The following is a 24,649-nucleotide window of genomic DNA, read 5'->3' on the forward strand; positions in this document are numbered from 1 at the left end:
CTTTGACGTTTTCCCCCAAGCACGTTGATCCAGTATTACGACGGATACGGTCAACGAATTCTTGGACATCAAAGAGGTTTTCGATTGAATTTCCCCATGTTTCACAACGTACTCTTAGCGGTATCCTACGATACGTCTCACTCTATTTGTGTGTGTGCGCGTTTACGTGCGTGCGATTTATGCGGTTCACCCCTTTACTTTCAGCGCCCTGCGGTCCCAACAAAGGTCCCGAGCACGCCATTATGCACAGTGTGGAAGCGTGTTTCCCCCACGACACTAGACGGGCTGCTCGCCATAGTGTTCTATTGTGGCACGCTCCACCCTGAAGTTTGGTTTGTTGTATATCAAGGAATTGATAGGCACTCAAGAATGTGTGCATCGGCCGGGTTTAATCGTCCGACGCGCAATATGCGTTCAACTTATCGGTGTTCATGTGTCCTGCAGTTCACATTGTGACGCGCATTTAGCTGCGGTCTTCATCGATCCATGAGCCGAGTGATCCCCTGCCTAGGGTTTTATAGTAAGGTTCCCAATGTAACACAATCCCGGTGGTACGTCCAAAGACTAACTTTCTGACTAAGTTGTCTTTATTACCCAATAGTCCCAGGCCTTGTGACTTGTGGCTCATGTCTACGCCCATGGCCACCATTCGCTAAGATAGTTTTGAAGTCACTTTGAAGGCCCAGGAACAACTCTCTTAGCACATCGGTTAACCTGGCGCCGCAGTCAACTCATGTGCTTGGATCGGATCGAGCTATTGAGTATTGGGCCTGCATACTCGCTCATCCGTATCCTTTGCGTACCGCCCCATGGCCCTTGTATGTCTGCACCACAGTTCCTGTTCGTTCCGTGCCTATGGCCGGATACGTATTGCACATCGGTTAACCTGACGCCGCAGTCAACTCATGTGCTTGGATCGGATCGAGCTATTGAGTATTGGGCCTGCATACTCGCTCATCCGTATCCTTTGCGTACCGCCCCATGGCCCTTGTATGTCTGCACCACAGTTCCTGTTCGTTCCGTGCCTATGGCCGGATACGTATTGCACATCGGTATACCTGTCGCTACTCAGGCAACTCGTGTGCGTGGATTGGATCGAGAACATGGTGTGTGCCCCATGTTATAATTGATAGTCCATATCCACTTTATAGGTTAAAGTCATAAGTTGTGATTGCACAACCATTCTTCATAAGAGTTTAATCACTCTTCAACTAACTTTCGTTCTGGTGTCTTGGTATCAAATCGCGTAAGACACAAGATTCTACTGGCCAAATAGAATCTAGCACATTGGTTAACCTGGCGCCGCAGTCAACTCATGTGCTTGGATCGGATCGAGCTATTGAGTATTGGGCCTGCATACTCGCTCATCCGTATCCTTTGCGTACCGCCCCATGGCCCCGTCCTTAGAGTTAATGACTAGTAGGCTTAACTCTTTGTATGTCTGCACCACAGTTCCCGTTCGTTCCGTGCCGTGGCCGGATACGTATTGCACATCGGTATACCTGTCGCTACTCAGGCAACTCGTGTGCGTGGATTGGATCGAGCTCATGGGGTGTGTAGAGATTCCATGTTATAATTGCAAGTCCATATCCACTTTATAGGTTAAAGTCATAAGTTGTGATTGCACAACCATACTTCATAAGAGTTTAATAACTCTTCAACTAACTTTCGTTCTGGTGTCTTGGTATCAAATCGCATAAGACACAAGATTCTACTGGCCAAATAGAATCTAGCACATTGGTTAACCTGGCGCCGCAGTCAACTCATGTGCTTGGATCGGATCGAGCTATTGAGTATTGGGCCTGCATACTCGCTCATCCGTATCCTTTGCGTACCGCCCCATGGCCCCGTCCTTAGAGTTAATGACTAATAGGCTTAACTCTTTGTATGTCTGCACCACAGTTCCCGTTCGTTCCGTGCCGTGGCCGGATACGTATTGCACAACAGTAGATACCATCACCTGACGTATCTAACACACCACTATTGTAACTCGTCGTCGAAGGACCTTTCAAGTGCCTGATGGCCAGGGGAGCTCTTACACGGCACGGAGACACAGTGATGCTCGCCCATCACAGTGTACAACGATCGAGTTTGCTTAAGTGTCTGGGTACCTACACACCAGACACAATGCAATGGCCACGGATCCACACAAGGCACATCACATGCAGAAAGCTTCACCAGATTATGACACATACCACACTCTTGTAACTCGTCGTCGAAGGGGCGTTCAAAGTGCCTTACGGCTAGGGGAGATCTAGCACGGCACGGAGACACAGTGATGGTTGCCCATCAAAGTGTACAACGATCGAGTTTGCTTTCCGCGCAAGCGTTCTAAGTGTCTGGGTACCTACACACCAGACACAATGCAATGGCCACGGATCCACACAAGGCACATCACATGCAGAAAGCTTCACCAGATTCTGACACATACCACACTCTTGTAACTCGTCGTCGAAGGGGCGTTCAAAGTGCCTTACGGCTAGGGGGGATCTATCACGGCACGGAGACACAGTGATGGTCACCCATCAAAGTGTACAACGATCGAGTTTGCTTTCCGCGCAAGCGTTCTAAGTGTCTGGGTATCTAAGCACCAGACACAATGCAATGGCCACGGATCCACACAAGGCACATCACATGCAGAAAGCTTCACCAGATTCTGACACATACCACACACATGCAACTCGTCGTCGAAGGGGCGTTCAAGTGCCTTACGGCTAGGGGAGATCTAGCTCGGCACGGGGACACAGTGATGGTCACCCATCAAAGTGTACAACGAACGAGTTGGCTTTCAACAAATTCTGACACATAGCAAGCGAGCGACCGAGCTACACCGAAGGCAGCCCATGGTTGGTCACTCGCGGACGATCATCAGTAATGATCCTTCCGCAGGTTCACCTACGGAAACCTTGTTACGACTTTTACTTCCTCTAAATCATCAAGTTCGGTCAACTTCAGCCATGCCAGCTGCAGCTCACGAAGGAACCGCGGAAGGTAAGCCTCCAGAAACCTCACTAAATAATCCATCGGTAGTAGCGACGGGCGGTGTGTACAAAGGGCAGGGACGTAATCAGCACTAGCTAATGACTAGTGCTTACTAGAAATTCCAGGTTCATGGGGACCGTTGCAGTCCCCAATCCCGACTAGATGGGCATTTTAGTGATTTCCCGTTCCTCTCGGAATGGGGGCGCCTATTGGCGAGAACACGCTGCGACCCACATTGTAGCACGCGTGCAGCCCAGAACATCTAAGGGCATCACGGACCTGTTATCGCTCATTCTCAGCTTGCTAAACACAAGTTGTCCCGCTAAGCAGGGCAAACGTAGCCGACGACCGCCCGTGAAGGCGCCGCCCGGCTGTAACGTCAGGTGCGCCCGGAGGCGCACTGCTGACAGCGTTCTAGTTAGCATGTTTGAGTCACGTTCGTTATCGGAATTAACCAGACAAATCATTCCACGAACTAAGAACGGCCATGCACCACTACCCTTAAATTTGAGAAAGAGCTATCAATCTGTCTTACCTCGATAAGTTTGGACCTGGTAAATTTTCCCGTGTTGAGTCAAATTAAGCCGCAAGCTCCACTTCTTGTGGTGCCCTTCCGTCAATTCCTTTAAGTTTCAACTTTGCAACCATACTTCCCCCGGAACCCGATTTTGGTTTCCCGGAAGCGACTGAGAGCACCGAATAGGGGTAGCGTCTCCCAATTGCTAATTGGCATCGTTTACGGTTAGAACTAGGGCGGTATCTAATCGCCTTCGATCCTCTAACTTTCGTTCTTGATTAAAGAAAGCATCCATGGCAAACGCTTTCGCTTCAGTTGGTCCTACGACGGTCTACGAATTTCACCTCTCGCGCCGTAATACCAATGCCCCCAACTACTTCTGTTAATCATTACCTCTAGGTTTCTGACAAACCAACGAAATCGTATAAACCGAGGTCATATTCCATTATTCCATGCAAGATTATTCTCGGCCAACGCCAACCCCACGGGGGGGCCGGACGCTTTGTCTTAGCCTGCTTTGAGCACTCTAATTTGTTCAAGGTAAATGTGAGTATCTTGAGCACCATGAGGAGCCCGTGCCGGAGTTAACCGGTAGCACGGTACTCGTTCACAGAGTAACGCCCAAGTACACCATTGTGAGTCGCAGCCGTGAGCGCGCGCACGAACGGCCCCGGCGTGTAACCGGGCGCCCGTGGCGGTCACGTGTCTGGACGGGCAATCAACTTCGAACGTTTTAACCGCAACAACTTTAATATACGCTAGTGGAGCTGGAATTACCGCGGCTGCTGGCACCAGACTTGCCCTCCACTTGATCCTTGTTGAAGGATTTATACTCAACTCATTCCAATTATGGACCATCGTTAGAGAGGTCCATATTGTTATTTCTCGTCACTACCTCCCCGTACTGGGATTGGGTAATTTACGCGCCTGCTGCCTTCCTTGGATGTGGTAGCCATTTCTCAGGCTCCCTCTCCGGAATCGAACCCTGATTCCCCGTTACCCGTCGCAACCATGGTAGTCCTCTACACTACCATCAATAGTTGATAGGGCAGACATTTGAAAGATCTGTCGTCAGTCGACAAGCGACCATACGATCTGCGTCCTTATCCAGACTTCAACTCAAGCCGCCCGGAGGCGATTGGTTTAACTAATAAGTGCACCAGTTCAGCTACCCGCGAGGGCAACAGTCCCGGCATGTTGCATGTATTAGCTCTGGATTTTCCACAGTTATCCAAGTAACTAGTGGTAGGATGATCTTGTGAATTATAGCTGTTATACTGAGCCTTATGCGGTTTCACATTCATTTATGTTTGTACTTAGACATGCATGGCTTAACCTTTGAGACAAGCGTATATTACTGGTAGGATCAACCAGAATTCGTTCCACTACAGACACACACTCGCTTAGTGGGAAATAAATTTCCACACAACTCTCTCTCTCTAGAACCATATGGAATGGCTCTTTGGTGTTGGGTAAGGCACCAATTTGTTGGGGTGTAACGGTCACCACCAACTTTAAGTTTGTTAGGGCACAACGGAAACCACTAACTAAACTTTAGGAAACTAAATTTCCTCACACATTATCTCTCACCATATTAGCACTAGGTGCTATCCACGATTGTACAACGTTTCAACTCTTGAATCGACCGTAGGGCCGCGGAATTGCTTCCGGGCCCCTATTCTCGCTATTAATTGTTCATCTCTTTCAATACATCGAGTTCGTTCCATTGGGTAGTTCGCATGGCGAACGTTTTGATGCAGCCCCCTGGGGGACCACGGCACTTTACACCGGGTATGGTGTATGCGCAACCTACAGATAACAATAAACCCCTTATGCGTGTGTAAACCGATGTTGGGCTGCTCAACATCTTTCATGGTTACATCACTTGCACCAGAACCCACGGTGCCGATTTGGTAATATGTTGTACATTTACTCTCAAGATGTACGCTTCGGCCCCTTATTCAGGGGCTCAAGCTATTACCAGCAAGAACAATCCTCATCCAGACTTGAACTCTAAACACCCGGAGGCGAACGGTTTAACTAATAAGTGCACCAGTCTTGAATCCATGCGTCGGTGGAAACAATGCCGGCGTGTTGCATGTATTAGCTCTGAACTTAGCGAGTGATTGCCTTGCAGCTGTCATACTGAGCGTAGAGCGTGATTATCGCTCACTTGAACCATGTTGAATGGCTCTTTGGTGTAGGGTAAGGCACCAATTTGTTGGGGCACAACGAAACCACCAACTTAAGACTTGCTTATAGGCATTTCAACGTTTTCAACTCTTAAATCGACCGTGTTTCATTATCATCTCTTCTTCTTATTAAATGCATCGAGTTCGTTCCATTGGGTAGTTCGCGTGGCGAACGGTTTGATGCAGCCCCCCGGGGGGGACCACGGCACTTTACACCGGGCATGGTGTATGCGCAACCTACAGATCACCAATATATTTGTGATCGATAATGCACACTTCTTACACGACTGACCAGTCGACAGCGCTGCCTTCCTATTATGCGTGTGTAAACCGATGTTGGGCTGCTCAACATCTTTCACGGTTACATCACTTGCACCCGAACCCATGGTGCCGATTTGGTAATATGTTGTACATGGTCTCAAGATGTACGCTTCGACCCCTTATTCAGGGGCTCAAGCTATTACCAGCAAGAACAATCCTCATCCAGACTTGAACTCGAAACACCCGGAGGCGAACGGTTTAACTAATAAGTGCACCAGTCTTGAATCCATGCGTCGGTGGAAACAATGCCGGCATGTTGCATGTATTAGCTCTGAACATAGCGAGTGATTGCCTTGTAGCTGTCGAACTGAGCGTAGAATGTGATTATCGCTCACTTGAAAGGGTCAAGCCCTTTCGAGTCGTCCGGTTTTTACGCCAGACGACTCGGTTCACCATCTTTCGGGAAGGGACCGTCTCGGTCGCAAGCTGCTCCGGTCCCCAAACAACCTGCGACAAATGATAGGAAATGCCGACATCAATACGTGTTCAGTTTGGTTTATCGCTCATAGGTCTTTTTGACCATCGATCCCTGATTATAACTCTCAATTAAACAGTCAGGAGAGTAAGGCATGCCCATCGATATCTCATCGACAGGCGATACCGCAAGAACGGCCAACGACACATCAGGTGATCGATTATTGCTACGACTTTTGCTTAATCGTTTCCACTCCTTAGAGAAAGAAACCCCCGGGGACCGTCTCGGTCGCAAGCTGCTCCGGTCCCTAAACAACCTGCGACAAATGATAGGAAATGCCGACATCAATACGTGTTCAGTTTGGTTTATCGCTCATTGGTCTGTTTGACCATCGATCCCTGATTAAACTCTCAGTAATCCAGTCGGGAGAGTAAGGCATGCCCATCGATATCTCATCGACAGGCGATACCGCTTGAACGGCCAACGACACATCAGAGGATCGTATCTTGCTACAACTTTTGCTTAATCGTTTCTTCTCCTTGGAGAAAGAAACCCCCGGGGACCGTCTCGGCCGCAAGCTGCTCCGGTCCCTAAACAACCTGCGGCATCAAATGATAGGAAAAGCCGACATCAATACGTGTTCAGTTTGGTTTATCGCTCATTGGTCTGTTTGACCATCGATCCCTGATTAATACTCTCAATTAGAAGGTCGGTAGAGTAAGGCATGCCCATCGATATCTCATCGACAGGCGATACCGCATGAACGGCCAACGACACATCAGAGGATCGTATCTTGCTACAACTCTTGCTTAATAGTTTCCACTCCTTGGAGAAAGAAACCCCCGGGGACCGTCTCGGCCGCAAGTTGCTCCGGTCCCTAAACAACCTGCGGCATCAAATGATAGGAAAAGCCGACATCAATACGTGTTCAGTTTGGTTTATCGCTCATAGGTCTGTTTGACCATCGATCCTAGAATTCAACTTTCGAGTAAGGCATGCCCGTCGATATCTCATCGATAGGCGATACCGGTAGAACGGCCAACGACACACATCTAGGATCGCATTTACTCTTCCTTGGATGGATAACCAATACCCTAGGACCGTTTCATCGCGAGCTGGTCCGGTCCTCAAACAACTCGCGAACCACCGATAGGATGATATTAGGAATGGCCGACTTTCATCCTTTAACTCTCAGTTCTGCTTACCAAAACATAGGTACTTGGACCTTAAAGACCACTATATGTTCCCCGATCGGGGGCAATCGGAACGTCTATCCATCATCAACATCGTTTGACTCATTCCGAACCACCAAATTGGACAGACAGTACCATATTCACCAACCGATTGCTTCAACTTCGCAAACTGTATGGTAAGTTCTACTAATTTCACATCTTACCATCGACTAATAGTGCATAAATCCACTTGGAAATCACTTTTCCTTGGTCCTCGGACCTTCTACGACAACGTCCAACAAATATCCGAAGTCGTTTCCCAACTTAGACCAAGCATTTCGTAACTTTACTTCTAATCGATTTTTTCTCTCATAATTGACGATCAAAATCTAAAAACCACATTTTGAGCCAGAAGCAGTCGTCCGATCGTCCTGGGGGTAGTCTCAATCGATTTAGAAGGGCCCAATTCATAAAGATACGTACTCAGTCAAATTCATGCTTCTGGCTCACCTACCCCCTATATAGAAAACGAAAGCGTACAGGCGTGGAAAACGTGCCATTTTTCTCCATCACGGACTTTTTTTTTCTCGTTGCACCGACTCTAGTAAAAAAGTGAAATTTTTTACTAGTTACCAACTTTTGCAAATTATCATCGGATATCACTTTTCATGGTCTATAGTAAGTTCTTATCACGTTTTAGTAGTTTTTGAAAAAAAAATTTTTTTGAACTTTTCAAAATTTTTCAAAACAAAGTTTTTGTAGGCGGTTTTGTGTATGGAGGGTTACTAGTCTCGGGGTCACTGTTTGACCGAAAAACCACTATATATCATTCGAAAGGTAATTTCAAGGGCTACAAAAAATTGTTCTACGGCACCCCCCTCCGACGTCTAGTATTCGAGTTATTGGCCAAAAACCATCACTTGAGCGATTTTTCGTTCAGGGTACCCGACTCTAGTAAAAAAGTGAAATTTTTCTCGATTGACCAAGTGTTGCAAATGACCATCGGATTTCACTTTTCATGGTCTAAAGTGTGTCCTGATCACGTTTTGGTAGTTTTTGGAAAATTGGTTTTGTCGAAAATTTCAAAATTTTGCAAAAAAAATTTTTTGTAGGCGCTTTTTTGTATGGAGCGTTACTAGTCTAGGGGTCACTTTTTGACCAAAAAACCACTATATATCATTCGAAAGATAATTTCAAGGGCTACAAAAAATTGTTCTACGGCACCCCCGTCCGACGTCTAGTATTCGAGTTATTGGCCAAAAACCGCCACTTGAGCGATTTTTCAACCAGGGTTCCCGACTCTAGTAAAAAAGTGAAATTTTTCTCGATTGACCAAGTGTTGCAAATGACCATCGGATTTCACTTTTCATGGTCTAAAGTGTGTTCTGATCACGTTTTGGTAGTTTTTGGAAAATTGGTTTTGTCGAAAATTTCAAAATTTTGCAAAAAAAATTTTTTGTAGGCGCTTTTTTGTATGGAGCGTTACTAGTCTAGGGGTCACTTTTTGACCAAAAAACCACTATATATCATTCGAAAGATAATTTCAAGGGCTACAAAAAATTGTTCTACGGCACCCCCGTCCGACGTCTAGTATTCGAGTTATTGGCCAAAAACCGCCACTTGAGCGATTTTTCAACCAGGGTTCCCGACTCTAGTAAAAAAGTGAAATTTTTCTCGATTGACCAAGTGTTGCAAATGACCATCGGATTTCACTTTTCATGGTCTAAAGTGTGTCCTGATCACGTTTTGGTAGTTTTTGGAAAATTGGTTTTGACGAAAATTTCAAAATTTTGCAAAAAAAATTTTTTGTAGGCGCTTTTTTGTATGGAGCGTTACTAGTCTAGGGGTCACTTTTTGACCAAAAAAACCACTATATATCATTCGAAAGATAATTTCAAGGGCTACAAAAAATTGTTCTACGGCACCCCCGTCCGACGTCTAGTATTCGAGTTATTGGCCAAAAACCGCCACTTGAGCGATTTTTCAACCAGGGTTCCCGACTCTAGTAAAAAAGTGAAATTTTTCTCGATTGACCAAGTGTTGCAAATGACCATCGGATTTCACTTTTCATGGTCTAAAGTGTGTCCTGATCACGTTTTGGTAGTTTTTGGAAAATTGGTTTTGACGAAAATTTCAAAATTTTGCAAAAAAAAATTTTTGTAGGCGCTTTTTTGTATGGAGCGTTACTAGTCTAGGGGTCACTTTTTGACCAAAAAACCACTATATATCATTCGAAAGATAATTTCAAGGGCTACAAAAAATTGTTCTACGGCACCCCCGTCCGACGTCTAGTATTCGAGTTATTGGCCAAAAACCGCCACTTGAGCGATTTTTCAACCAGGGTTCCCGACTCTAGTAAAAAAGTGAAATTTTTCTCGATTGACCAAGTGTTGCAAATGACCATCGGATTTCACTTTTCATGGTCTAAAGTGTGTCCTGATCACGTTTTGGTAGTTTTTGGAAAATTGGTTTTGACGAAAATTTCAAAATTTTGCAAAAAAAATTTTTTGTAGGCGCTTTTTTGTATGGAGCGTTACTAGTCTAGGGGTCACTTTTTGACCAAAAAACCACTATATATCATTCGAAAGGTAATTTCAAGGGCTACAAAAAATTGTTCTACGGCACCCCCGTCCGACGTCTAGTATTCGAGTTATTGGCCAAAAACCGCCACTTGAGCGATTTTTCAACCAGGGTTCCCGACTCTAGTAAAAAAGTGAAATTTTTCTCGATTGACCAAGTGTTGCAAATGACCATCGGATTTCACTTTTCATGGTCTAAAGTGTGTCCTGATCACGTTTTGGTAGTTTTTGGAAAATTGGTTTTGACGAAAATTTCAAAATTTTGCAAAAAAAATTTTTTGTAGGCGCTTTTTTGTATGGAGCGTTACTAGTCTAGGGGTCACTTTTTGACCAAAAAACCACTATATATCATTCGAAAGATAATTTCAAGGGCTACAAAAAATTGTTCTACGGCACCCCCGTCCGACGTCTAGTATTCGAGTTATTGGCCAAAAACCGCCACTTGAGCGATTTTTCAACCAGGGTTCCCGACTCTAGTAAAAAAGTGAAATTTTTCTCGATTGACCAAGTGTTGCAAATGACCATCGGATTTCACTTTTCATGGTCTAAAGTGTGTTCTGATCACGTTTTGGTAGTTTTTGGAAAATTGGTTTTGTCGAAAATTTCAAAATTTTGCAAAAAAAAATTTTTGTAGGCGCTTTTTTGTATGGAGCGTTACTAGTCTAGGGGTCACTTTTTGACCAAAAAACCACTATATATCATTCGAAAGATAATTTCAAGGGCTACAAAAAATTGTTCTACGGCACCCCCGTCCGACGTCTAGTATTCGAGTTATTGGCCAAAAACCGCCACTTGAGCGATTTTTCAACCAGGGTTCCCGACTCTAGTAAAAAAGTGAAATTTTTCTCGATTGACCAAGTGTTGCAAATGACCATCGGATTTCACTTTTCATGGTCTAAAGTGTGTTCTGATCACGTTTTGGTAGTTTTTGGAAAATTGGTTTTGTCGAAAATTTCAAAATTTTGCAAAAAAAATTTTTTGTAGGCGCTTTTTTGTATGGAGCGTTACTAGTCTAGGGGTCACTTTTTGACCAAAAAACCACTATATATCATTCGAAAGATAATTTCAAGGGCTACAAAAAATTGTTCTACGGCACCCCCGTCCGACGTCTAGTATTCGAGTTATTGGCCAAAAACCGCCACTTGAGCGATTTTTCAACCAGGGTTCCCGACTCTAGTAAAAAAGTGAAATTTTTCTCGATTGACCAAGTGTTGCAAATGACCATCGGATTTCACTTTTCATGGTCTAAAGTGTGTCCTGATCACGTTTTGGTAGTTTTTGGAAAATTGGTTTTGACGAAAATTTCAAAATTTTGCAAAAAAAATTTTTTGTAGGCGCTTTTTTGTATGGAGCGTTACTAGTCTAGGGGTCACTTTTTGACCAAAAAACCACTATATATCATTCGAAAGATAATTTCAAGGGCTACAAAAAATTGTTCTACGGCACCCCCGTCCGACGTCTAGTATTCGAGTTATTGGCCAAAAACCGCCACTTGAGCGATTTTTCAACCAGGGTTCCCGACTCTAGTAAAAAAGTGAAATTTTTCTCGATTGACCAAGTGTTGCAAATGACCATCGGATTTCACTTTTCATGGTCTAAAGTGTGTCCTGATCACGTTTTGGTAGTTTTTGGAAAATTGGTTTTGACGAAAATTTCAAAATTTTGCAAAAAAAATTTTTTGTAGGCGCTTTTTTGTATGGAGCGTTACTAGTCTAGGGGTCACTTTTTGACCAAAAAACCACTATATATCATTCGAAAGATAATTTCAAGGGCTACAAAAAATTGTTCTACGGCACCCCCGTCCGACGTCTAGTATTCGAGTTATTGGCCAAAAACCGCCACTTGAGCGATTTTTCAACCAGGGTTCCCGACTCTAGTAAAAAAGTGAAATTTTTCTCGATTGACCAAGTGTTGCAAATGACCATCGGATTTCACTTTTCATGGTCTAAAGTGTGTCCTGATCACGTTTTGGTAGTTTTTGGAAAATTGGTTTTGACGAAAATTTCAAAATTTTGCAAAAAAAATTTTTTGTAGGCGCTTTTTTGTATGGAGCGTTACTAGTCTAGGGGTCACTTTTTGACCAAAAAACCACTATATATCATTCGAAAGATAATTTCAAGGGCTACAAAAAATTGTTCTACGGCACCCCCGTCCGACGTCTAGTATTCGAGTTATTGGCCAAAAACCGCCACTTGAGCGATTTTTCAACCAGGGTTCCCGACTCTAGTAAAAAAGTGAAATTTTTCTCGATTGACCAAGTGTTGCAAATGACCATCGGATTTCACTTTTCATGGTCTAAAGTGTGTCCTGATCACGTTTTGGTAGTTTTTGGAAAATTGGTTTTGACGAAAATTTCAAAATTTTGCAAAAAAAATTTTTTGTAGGCGCTTTTTTGTATGGAGCGTTACTAGTCTAGGGGTCACTTTTTGACCAAAAAACCACTATATATCATTCGAAAGATAATTTCAAGGGCTACAAAAAATTGTTCTACGGCACCCCCGTCCGACGTCTAGTATTCGAGTTATTGGCCAAAAACCGCCACTTGAGCGATTTTTCAACCAGGGTTCCCGACTCTAGTAAAAAAGTGAAATTTTTCACGATTGACCAAGTGTTGCAAATGACCATCGGATTTCACTTTTCATGGTCTAAAGTGTGTCCTGATCACGTTTTGGTAGTTTTTGGAAAATTGGTTTTGACGAAAATTTCAAAATTTTGCAAAAAAAATTTTTTGTAGGCGCTTTTTTGTATGGAGCGTTACTAGTCTAGGGGTCACTTTTTGACCAAAAAACCACTATATATCATTCGAAAGATAATTTCAAGGGCTACAAAAAATTGTTCTACGGCACCCCCGTCCGACGTCTAGTATTCGAGTTATTGGCCAAAAACCGCCACTTGAGCGATTTTTCAACCAGGGTTCCCGACTCTAGTAAAAAAGTGAAATTTTTCTCGATTGACCAAGTGTTGCAAATGACCATCGGATTTCACTTTTCATGGTCTAAAGTGTGTCCTGATCACGTTTTGGTAGTTTTTGGAAAATTGGTTTTGACGAAAATTTCAAAATTTTGCAAAAAAAATTTTTTGTAGGCGCTTTTTTGTATGGAGCGTTACTAGTCTAGGGGTCACTTTTTGACCAAAAAACCACTATATATCATTCGAAAGATAATTTCAAGGGCTACAAAAAATTGTTCTACGGCACCCCCGTCCGACGTCTAGTATTCGAGTTATTGGCCAAAAACCGCCACTTGAGCGATTTTTCAACCAGGGTTCCCGACTCTAGTAAAAAAGTGAAATTTTTCTCGATTGACCAAGTGTTGCAAATGACCATCGGATTTCACTTTTCATGGTCTAAAGTGTGTCCTGATCACGTTTTGGTAGTTTTTGGAAAATTGGTTTTGACGAAAATTTCAAAATTTTGCAAAAAAAATTTTTTGTAGGCGCTTTTTTGTATGGAGCGTTACTAGTCTAGGGGTCACTTTTTGACCAAAAAACCACTATATATCATTCGAAAGATAATTTCAAGGGCTACAAAAAATTGTTCTACGGCACCCCCGTCCGACGTCTAGTATTCGAGTTATTGGCCAAAAACCGCCACTTGAGCGATTTTTCAACCAGGGTTCCCGACTCTAGTAAAAAAGTGAAATTTTTCTCGATTGACCAAGTGTTGCAAATGACCATCGGATTTCACTTTTCATGGTCTAAAGTGTGTCCTGATCACGTTTTGGTAGTTTTTGGAAAATTGGTTTTGACGAAAATTTCAAAATTTTGCAAAAAAAATTTTTTGTAGGCGCTTTTTTGTATGGAGCGTTACTAGTCTAGGGGTCACTTTTTGACCAAAAAACCACTATATATCATTCGAAAGATAATTTCAAGGGCTACAAAAAATTGTTCTACGGCACCCCCGTCCGACGTCTAGTATTCGAGTTATTGGCCAAAAACCGCCACTTGAGCGATTTTTCAACCAGGGTACCCGACTCTAGTAAAAAAGTGAAATTTTTCTCGATTGACCAAGTGTTGCAAATGACCATCGGATTTCTTTTTTCATGGTCTAAAGTGTGTCCTGATCACGTTTTGGTAGTTTTTGGAAAATTGGTTTTGACGAAAATTTCAAAATTTTGCAAAAAAAATTTTTTGTAGGCGCTTTTTTGTATGGAGCGTTACTAGTCTAGGGGTCACTTTTTGACCAAAAAACCACTATATATCATTCGAAAGATAATTTCAAGGGCTACAAAAAATTGTTCTACGGCACCCCCGTCCGACGTCTAGTATTCGAGTTATTGGCCAAAAACCGCCACTTGAGCGATTTTTCAACCAGGGTTCCCGACTCTAGTAAAAAAGTGAAATTTTTCTCGATTGACCAAGTGTTGCAAATGACCATCGGATTTCACTTTTCATGGTCTAAAGTGTGTCCTGATCACGTTTTGGTAGTTTTTGGAAAATTGGTTTTGTCGAAAATTTCAAAATTTTGCAAAAAAAATTTTTTGTAGGCGCTTTTTTGTATGGAGCGTTACTAGTCTAGGGGTCACTTTTTGACCAAAAAACCACTATATATCATTCGAAAGATAATTTCAAGGGCTACAAAAAATTGTTCTACGGCACCCCCGTCCGACGTCTAGTATTCGAGTTATTGGCCAAAAACTGCCACTTGAGCGATTTTTCAACCAGGGTTCCCGACTCTAGTAAAAAAGTGAAATTTTTCTCGATCGACCAAGTGTTGCAAATGACCATCGGATTTCACTTTTCATGGTCTAAAGTGTGTCCTGATCACGTTTTGGTAGTTTTTGGAAAATTGGTTTTGACGAAAATTTCAAAATTTTGCAAAAAAAATTTTTTGTAGGCGCTTTTTTGTATGGAGCGTTACTAGTCTAGGGGTCACTTTTTGACCAAAAAACCACTATATATCATTCGAAAGATAATTTCAAGGGCTACAAAAAATTGTTCTACGGCACCCCCGTCCGACGTCTAGTATTCGAGTTATTGGCCAAAAACCGCCACTTGAGCGATTTTTCAACCAGGGTTCCCGACTCTAGTAAAAAAGTGAAATTTTTCTCGATTGACCAAGTGTTGCAAATGACCATCGGATTTCACTTTTCATGGTCTAAAGTGTGTCCTGATCACGTTTTGGTAGTTTTTGGAAAATTGGTTTTGACGAAAATTTCAAAATTTTGCAAAAAAAATTTTTTGTAGGCGCTTTTTTGTATGGAGCGTTACTAGTCTAGGGGTCACTTTTTGACCAAAAAACCACTATATATCATTCGAAAGATAATTTCAAGGGCTACAAAAAATTGTTCTACGGCACCCCCGTCCGACGTCTAGTATTCGAGTTATTGGCCAAAAACCGCCACTTGAGCGATTTTTCAACCAGGGTTCCCGACTCTAGTAAAAAAGTGAAATTTTTCTCGATTGACCAAGTGTTGCAAATGACCATCGGATTTCACTTTTCATGGTCTAAAGTGTGTCCTGATCACGTTTTGGTAGTTTTTGGAAAATTGGTTTTGACGAAAATTTCAAAATTTTGCAAAAAAAATTTTTTGTAGGCGCTTTTTTGTATGGAGCGTTACTAGTCTAGGGGTCACTTTTTGACCAAAAAACCACTATATATCATTCGAAAGATAATTTCAAGGGCTACAAAAAATTGTTCTACGGCACCCCCGTCCGACGTCTAGTATTCGAGTTATTGGCCAAAAACCGCCACTTGAGCGATTTTTCAACCAGGGTACCCGACTCTAGTAAAAAAGTGAAATTTTTCTCGATTGACCAAGTGTTGCAAATGACCATCGGATTTCTTTTTTCATGGTCTAAAGTGTGTCCTGATCACGTTTTGGTAGTTTTTGGAAAATTGGTTTTGACGAAAATTTCAAAATTTTGCAAAAAAAATTTTTTGTAGGCGCTTTTTTGTATGGAGCGGTACTAGTCTAGGGGTCACTTTTTGACCAAAAAACCACTATATATCATTCGAAAGATAATTTCAAGGGCTACAAAAAATTGTTCTACGGCACCCCCGTCCGACGTCTAGTATTCGAGTTATTGGCCAAAAACCGCCACTTGAGCGATTTTTCAACCAGGGTTCCCGACTCTAGTAAAAAAGTGAAATTTTTCTCGATTGACCAAGTGTTGCAAATGACCATCGGATTTCACTTTTCATGGTCTAAAGTGTGTCCTGATCACGTTTTGGTAGTTTTTGGAAAATTGGTTTTGTCGAAAATTTCAAAATTTTGCAAAAAAAATTTTTTGTAGGCGCTTTTTTGTATGGAGCGTTACTAGTCTAGGGGTCACTTTTTGACCAAAAAACCACTATATATCATTCGAAAGATAATTTCAAGGGCTACAAAAAATTGTTCTACGGCACCCCCGTCCGACGTCTAGTATTCGAGTTATTGGCCAAAAACTGCCACTTGAGCGATTTTTCAACCAGGGTTCCCGACTCTAGTAAAAAAGTGAAATTTTTCTCGATCGACCAAGTGTTGCAAATGACCATCGGATTTCACTTTTCATGGTCTAAAGTGTGTCCTGATCACGTTTTGGTAGTTTTTGGAAAATTTGTTTTGACGAAAATTTCAAAATTTTGCAAAAAAAATTTTTTGTAGGCGCTTTTTTGTATGGAGCGTTACTAGTCTAGGGGTCACTTTTTGACCAAAAAACCACTATATATCATTCGAAAGATAATTTCAAGGGCTACAAAAAATTGTTCTACGGCACCCCCGTCCGACGTCTAGTATTCGAGTTATTGGCCAAAAACCGCCACTTGAGCGATTTTTCAACCAGGGTTCCCGACTCTAGTAAAAAAGTGAAATTTTTCTCGATTGACCAAGTGTTGCAAATGACCATCGGATTTCACTTTTCATGGTCTAAAGTGTGTTCTGATCACGTTTTGGTAGTTTTTGGAAAATTGGTTTTGTCGAAAATTTCAAAATTTTGCAAAAAAAAATTTTTGTAGGCGCTTTTTTGTATGGAGCGTTACTAGTCTAGGGGTCACTTTTTGACCAAAAAACCACTATATATCATTCGAAAGATAATTTCAAGGGCTACAAAAAATTGTTCTACGGCACCCCCGTCCGACGTCTAGTATTCGAGTTATTGGCCAAAAACCGCCACTTGAACGATTTTTCAACCAGGGTTCCCGACTCTAGTAAAAAAGTGAAATTTTTCTCGATTGACCAAGTGTTGCAAATGACCATCGGATTTCACTTTTCATGGTCTAAAGTGTGTCCTGATCACGTTTTGGTAGTTTTTGGAAAATTGGTTTTGACGAAAATTTCAAAATTTTGCAAAAAAAATTTTTTGTAGGCGCTTTTTTGTATGGAGCGTTACTAGTCTAGGGGTCACTTTTTGACCAAAAAACCACTATATATCATTCGAAAGATAATTTCAAGGGCTACAAAAAATTGTTCTACGGCACCCCCGTCCGACGTCTAGTATTCGAGTTATTGGCCAAAAACCGCCACTTGAGCGATTTTTCAACCAGGGTTCCCGACTCTAGTAAAAAAGTGAAATTTTTCTCGATTGACCAAGTGTTGCAAATGACCATCGGATTTCACTTTTCATGGTCTAAAGTGTGTTCTGATCACGTTTTGGTAGTTTTTGGAAAATTGGTTTTGTCGAAAATTTCAAAATTTTGCAAAAAAAATTTTTTGTAGGCGCTTTTTTGTATGGAGCGTTACTAGTCTAGGGGTCACTTTTTGACCAAAAAACCACTATATATCATTCGAAAGATAATTTCAAGGGCTACAAAAAATTGTTCTACGGCACCCCCGTCCGACGTCTAGTATTCGAGTTATTGGCCAAAAACCGCCACTTGAACGATTTTTCAACCAGGGTTCCCGACTCTAGTAAAAAAGTGAAATTTTTCTCGATTGACCAAGTGTTGCAAATGACCATCGGATTTCACTTTTCATGGTCTAAAGTGTGTCCTGATCACGTTTTGGTAGTTTTTGGAAAATTGGTTTTGACGAAAATTTCAAAATTTTGCAAAAAAAATTTTTTGTAGGCGCTTTTTTGTATGGAGCGTTACTAGTCTAGGGGTCACTTTTTGACCAAAAAACCACTATATATCATTCGAAAGATAATTTCAAGGGCTACAAAAAATTGTTCTACGGCACCCCCGTCCGACGTCTAGTATTCGAGTTATTGGCCAAAAACCGCCACTTGAGCGATTTTTCAACCAGGGTTCCCGACTCTAGTAAAAAAGTGAAATTTTTCTCGATTGACCAAGTGTTGCAAATGACCATCGGATTTCACTTTTCATGGTCTAAAGTGTGTTCTGATCACGTTTTGGTAGTTTTTGGAAAATTGGTTTTGTCGAAAATTTCAAAATTTTGCAAAAAAAAATTTTTGTAGGCGCTTTTTTGTATGGAGCGTTACTAGTCTAGGGGTCACTTTTTGACCAAAAAACCACTATATATCATTCGAAAGATAATTTCAAGGGCTACAAAAAATTGTTCTACGGCACCCCCGTCCGACGTCTAGTATTCGAGTTATTGGCCAAAAACCGCCACTTGAGCGATTTTTCAACCAGGGTTCCCGACTCTAGTAAAAAAGTGAAATTTTTCTCGATTGACCAAGTGTTGCAAATGACCATCGGATTTCACTTTTCATGGTCTAAAGTGTGTTCTGATCACGTTTTGGTAGTTTTTGGAAAATTGGTTTTGTCGAAAATTTCAAAATTTTGCAAAAAAAATTTTTTGTAGGCGCTTTTTTGTATGGAGCGTTACTAGTCTAGGGGTCACTTTTTGACCAAAAAACCACTATATATCATTCGAAAGATAATTTCAAGGGCTACAAAAAATTGTTCTACGGCACCCCCGTCCGACGTCTAGTATTCGAGTTATTGGCCAAAAACCGCCACTTGAGCGATTTTTCAACCAGGGTTCCCGACTCTAGTAAAAAAGTGAAATTTTTCTCGATTGACCAAGTGTTGCAAATGACCATCGGATTTCACTTTTCATGGTCTAAAGTGTGTCCTGATCACGTTTTGGTAGTTTTTGGAAAATTGGTTTTGACGAAAATTTCAAAATTTTGCAAAAAAAATTTTTTGTAGGCGCTTTTTTGTATGGAGCGTTACTAGTCTAGGGGTCACTTTTTGACCAAAAAACCACTATATATCATTCGAAAGATAATTTCAAGGGCTACAAAAAATTGTTCTACGGCACCCCCGTCCGACGTCTAGTATTCGAGTTATTGGCCAAAAACCGCCACTTGAGCGATTTTTCAACCAGGGTTCCCGACTCTAGTAAAAAAGTGAAATTTTTCTCGATTGACCAAGTGTTGCAAATGACCATCGGATTTCACTTTTCATGGTCTAAAGTGTGTCCTGATCACGTTTTGGTAGTTTTTGGAAAATTGGTTTTGACGAAAATTTCAAAATTTTGCAAAAAAAATTTTTTGTAGGCGCTTTTTTGTATGGAGCGTTACTAGTCTAGGGGTCACTTTTTGACCAAAAAACCACTATATATCATTCGAAAGATAATTTCAAGGGCTACAAAAAATTGTTCTACGGCACCCCCGTCCGACGTCTAGTATTCGAGTTATTGGCCAAAAACCGCCACTTGAGCGATTTTTCAACCAGGGTTCCCGACTCTAGTAAAAAAGTGAAATTTTTCTCGATTGACCAAGTGTTGCAAATGACCATCGGATTTCACTTTTCATGGTCTAAAGTGTGTCCTGATCACGTTTTGGTAGTTTTTGGAAAATTGGTTTTGACGAAAATTTCAAAATTTTGCAAAAAAAATTTTTTGTAGGCGCTTTTTTGTATGGAGCGTTACTAGTCTAGGGGTCACTTTTTGACCAAAAAACCACTATATATCATTCGAAAGATAATTTCAAGGGCTACAAAAAATTGTTCTACGGCACCCCCGTCCGACGTCTAGTATTCGAGTTATTGGCCAAAAACCGCCACTTGAGCGATTTTTCAACCAGGGTTCCCGACTCTAGTAAAAAAGTGAAATTTTTCTCGATTGACCAAGTGTTGCAAATGACCATCGGATTTCACTTTTCATGGTCTAAAGTGTGTCCTGATCACGTTTTGGTAGTTTTTGGAAAATTGGTTTTGACGAAAATTTCAAAATTTTGCAAAAAAAATTTTTTGTAGGCGCTTTTTTGTATGGAGCGTTACTAGTCTAGGGGTCACTTTTTGACCAAAAAACCACTATATATCATTCGAAAGATAATTTCAAGGGCTACAAAAAATTGTTCTACGGCACCCCCGTCCGACGTCTAGTATTCGAGTTATTGGCCAAAAACCGCCACTTGAGCGATTTTTCAACCAGGGTTCCCGACTCTAGTAAAAAAGTGAAATATTTCACGATTGACCAAGTGTTGCAAATGACCATCGGATTTCACTTTTCATGGTCTAAAGTGTGTCCTGATCACGTTTTGGTAGTTTTTGGAAAATTGGTTTTGACGAAAATTTCAAAATTTTGCAAAAAAAATTTTTTGTAGGCGCTTTTTTGTATGGAGCGTTACTAGTCTAGGGGTCACTTTTTGACCAAAAAACCACTATATATCATTCGAAAGATAATTTCAAGGGCTACAAAAAATTGTTCTACGGCACCCCCGTCCGACGTCTAGTATTCGAGTTATTGGCCAAAAACCGCCACTTGAGCGATTTTTCAACCAGGGTTCCCGACTCTAGTAAAAAAGTGAAATTTTTCTCGATTGACCAAGTGTTGCAAATGACCATCGGATTTCACTTTTCATGGTCTAAAGTGTGTCCTGATCACGTTTTGGTAGTTTTTGGAAAATTGGTTTTGACGAAAATTTCAAAATTTTGCAAAAAAAATTTTTTGTAGGCGCTTTTTTGTATGGAGCGTTACTAGTCTAGGGGTCACTTTTTGACCAAAAAACCACTATATATCATTCGAAAGATAATTTCAAGGGCTACAAAAAATTGTTCTACGGCACCCCCGTCCGACGTCTAGTATTCGAGTTATTGGCCAAAAACCGCCACTTGAGCGATTTTTCAACCAGGGTTCCCGACTCTAGTAAAAAAGTGAAATTTTTCTCGATTGACCAAGTGTTGCAAATGACCATCAGATTTCACTTTTCATGGTCTAAAGTGTGTCCTGATCACGTTTTGGTAGTTTTTGGAAAATTGGTTTTGACGAAAATTTCAAAATTTTGCAAAAAAAATTTTTTGTAGGCGCTTTTTTGTATGGAGCGTTACTAGTCTAGGGGTCACTTTTTGACCAAAAAACCACTATATATCATTCGAAAGATAATTTCAAGGGCTACAAAAAATTGTTCTACGGCACCCCCGTCCGACGTCTAGTATTCGAGTTATTGGCCAAAAACCGCCACTTGAGCGATTTTTCAACCAGGGTTCCCGACTCTAGTAAAAAAGTGAAATTTTTCTCGATTGACCAAGTGTTGCAAATGACCATCGGATTTCACTTTTCATGGTCTAAAGTGTGTCCTGATCACGTTTTGGTAGTTTTTGGAAAATTGGTTTTGACGAAAATTTCAAAATTTTGCAAAAAAAATTTTTTGTAGGCGCTTTTTTGTATGGAGCGTTACTAGTCTAGGGGTCACTTTTTGACCAAAAAACCACTATATATCATTCGAAAGATAATTTCAAGGGCTACAAAAAATTGTTCTACGGCACCCCCGTCCGACGTCTAGTATTCGAGTTATTGGCCAAAAACCGCCACTTGAGCGATTTTTCAACCAGGGTACCCGACTCTAGTAAAAAAGTGAAATTTTTCTCGATTGACCAAGTGTTGCAAATGACCATCGGATTTCTTTTTTCATGGTCTAAAGTGTGTCCTGATCACGTTTTGGTAGTTTTTGGAAAATTGGTTTTGACGAAAATTTCAAAATTTTGCAAAAAAAATTTTTTGTAGGCGCTTTTTTGTATGGAGCGTTACTAGTCTAGGGGTCACTTTTTGACCAAAAAACCACTATATATCATTCGAAAGATAATTTCAAGGGCTACAAAAAATTGTTCTACGGCACCCCCGTCCGACGTCTAGTATTCGAGTTATTGGCCAAAAACCGCCACTTGAGCGATTTTTCAACCAGGGTTCCCGACTCTAGTAAAAAAGTGAAATTTTTCTCGATTGACCAAGTGTTGCAAATGACCATCGGATTTCACTTTTCATGGTCTAAAGTGTGTCCTGATCACGTTTTGGTAGTTTTTGGAAAATTGGTTTTGTCGAAAATTTCAAAATTTTGCAAAAAAAATTTTTTGTAGGCGCTTTTTTGTATGGAGCGTTACTAGTCTAGGGGTCACTTTTTGACCAAAAAACCACTATATATCATTCGAAAGATAATTTCAAGGGCTACAAAAAATTGTTCTACGGCACCCCCGTCCGACGTCTAGTATTCGAGTTATTGGCCAAAAACTGCCACTTGAGCGATTTTTCAACCAGGGTTCCCGACTCTAGTAAAAAAGTGAAATTTTTCTCGATCGACCAAGTGTTGCAAATGACCATCGGATTTCACTTTTCATGGTCTAAAGTGTGTCCTGATCACGTTTTGGTAGTTTTTGGAAAATTGGTTTTGACGAAAATTTCAAAATTTTGCAAAAAAAATTTTTTGTAGGCGCTTTTTTGTATGGAGCGTTACTAGTCTAGGGGTCACTTTTTGACCAAAAAACCACTATATATCATTCGAAAGATAATTTCAAGGGCTACAAAAAATTGTTCTACGGCACCCCCGTCCGACGTCTAGTATTCGAGTTATTGGCCAAAAACCGCCACTTGAGCGATTTTTCAACCAGGGTTCCCGACTCTAGTAAAAAAGTGAAATTTTTCTCGATTGACCAAGTGTTGCAAATGACCATCGGATTTCACTTTTCATGGTCTAAAGTGTGTCCTGATCACGTTTTGGTAGTTTTTGGAAAATTGGTTTTGACGAAAATTTCAAAATTTTGCAAAAAAAATTTTTTGTAGGCGCTTTTTTGTATGGAGCGTTACTAGTCTAGGGGTCACTTTTTGACCAAAAAACCACTATATATCATTCGAAAGATAATTTCAAGGGCTACAAAAAATTGTTCTACGGCACCCCCGTCCGACGTCTAGTATTCGAGTTATTGGCCAAAAACCGCCACTTGAGCGATTTTTCAACCAGGGTTCCCGACTCTAGTAAAAAAGTGAAATTTTTCTCGATTGACCAAGTGTTGCAAATGACCATCGGATTTCACTTTTCATGGTCTAAAGTGTGTCCTGATCACGTTTTGGTAGTTTTTGGAAAATTGGTTTTGACGAAAATTTCAAAATTTTGCAAAAAAAATTTTTTGTAGGCGCTTTTTTGTATGGAGCGTTACTAGTCTAGGGGTCACTTTTTGACCAAAAAACCACTATATATCATTCGAAAGATAATTTCAAGGGCTACAAAAAATTGTTCTACGGCACCCCCGTCCGACGTCTAGTATTCGAGTTATTGGCCAAAAACCGCCACTTGAGCGATTTTTCAACCAGGGTTCCCGACTCTAGTAAAAAAGTGAAATTTTTCTCGATTGACCAAGTGTTGCAAATGACCATCGGATTTCACTTTTCATGGTCTAAAGTGTGTCCTGATCACGTTTTGGTAGTTTTTGGAAAATTGGTTTTGACGAAAATTTCAAAATTTTGCAAAAAAAATTTTTTGTAGGCGCTTTTTTGTATGGAGCGTTACTAGTCTAGGGGTCACTTTTTGACCAAAAAACCACTATATATCATTCGAAAGATAATTTCAAGGGCTACAAAAAATTGTTCTACGGCACCCCCGTCCGACGTCTAGTATTCGAGTTATTGGCCAAAAACCGCCACTTGAGCGATTTTTCAACCAGGGTACCCGACTCTAGTAAAAAAGTGAAATTTTTCTCGATTGACCAAGTGTTGCAAATGACCATCGGATTTCACTTTTCATGGTCTAAAGTGTGTCCTGATCACGTTTTGGTAGTTTTTGGAAAATTGGTTTTGACGAAAATTTCAAAATTTTGCAAAAAAAATTTTTTGTAGGCGCTTTTTTGTATGGAGCGTTACTAGTCTAGGGGTCACTTTTTGACCAAAAAACCACTATATATCATTCGAAAGATAATTTCAAGGGCTACAAAAAATTGTTCTACGGCACCCCCGTCCGACGTCTAGTATTCGAGTTATTGGCCAAAAACCGCCACTTGAGCGATTTTTCAACCAGGGTTCCCGACTCTAGTAAAAAAGTGAAATTTTTCTCGATTGACCAAGTGTTGCAAATGACCATCGGATTTCACTTTTCATGGTCTAAAGTGTGTTCTGATCACGTTTTGGTAGTTTTTGGAAAATTGGTTTTGTCGAAAATTTCAAAATTTTGCAAAAAAAATTTTTTGTAGGCGCTTTTTTGTATGGAGCGTTACTAGTCTAGGGGTCACTTTTTGACCAAAAAACCACTATATATCATTCGAAAGATAATTTCAAGGGCTACAAAAAATTGTTCTACGGCACCCCCGTCCGACGTCTAGTATTCGAGTTATTGGCCAAAAACCGCCACTTGAACGATTTTTCAACCAGGGTTCCCGA

At 41.2% G+C, this 24,649-nt stretch overlaps 1 protein-coding gene and 1 non-coding gene across 6 annotated transcripts in view; one reads left to right on the forward strand and one right to left on the reverse strand.

Annotated features, from left to right (window-relative positions):
• LOC125773054 (uncharacterized) overlaps positions 1-24,649 on the forward strand; it is a 99,088-nt gene that overhangs the window by 47,356 nt on the left and 27,083 nt on the right. The window lies entirely within an intron of this gene.
• LOC125773057 (5.8S ribosomal RNA) lies at positions 358-515 on the reverse strand. Its single transcript, XR_007419872.1, has one exon. It is a non-coding gene; the product is annotated as a 5.8S ribosomal RNA (ribosomal RNA).

Source organism: Anopheles funestus, assembly GCF_943734845.2.
Source record: "Anopheles funestus chromosome X unlocalized genomic scaffold, idAnoFuneDA-416_04 X_unloc_19, whole genome shotgun sequence".
NCBI classification, from domain to species: Eukaryota; Metazoa; Arthropoda; class Insecta; order Diptera; family Culicidae; genus Anopheles; species Anopheles funestus.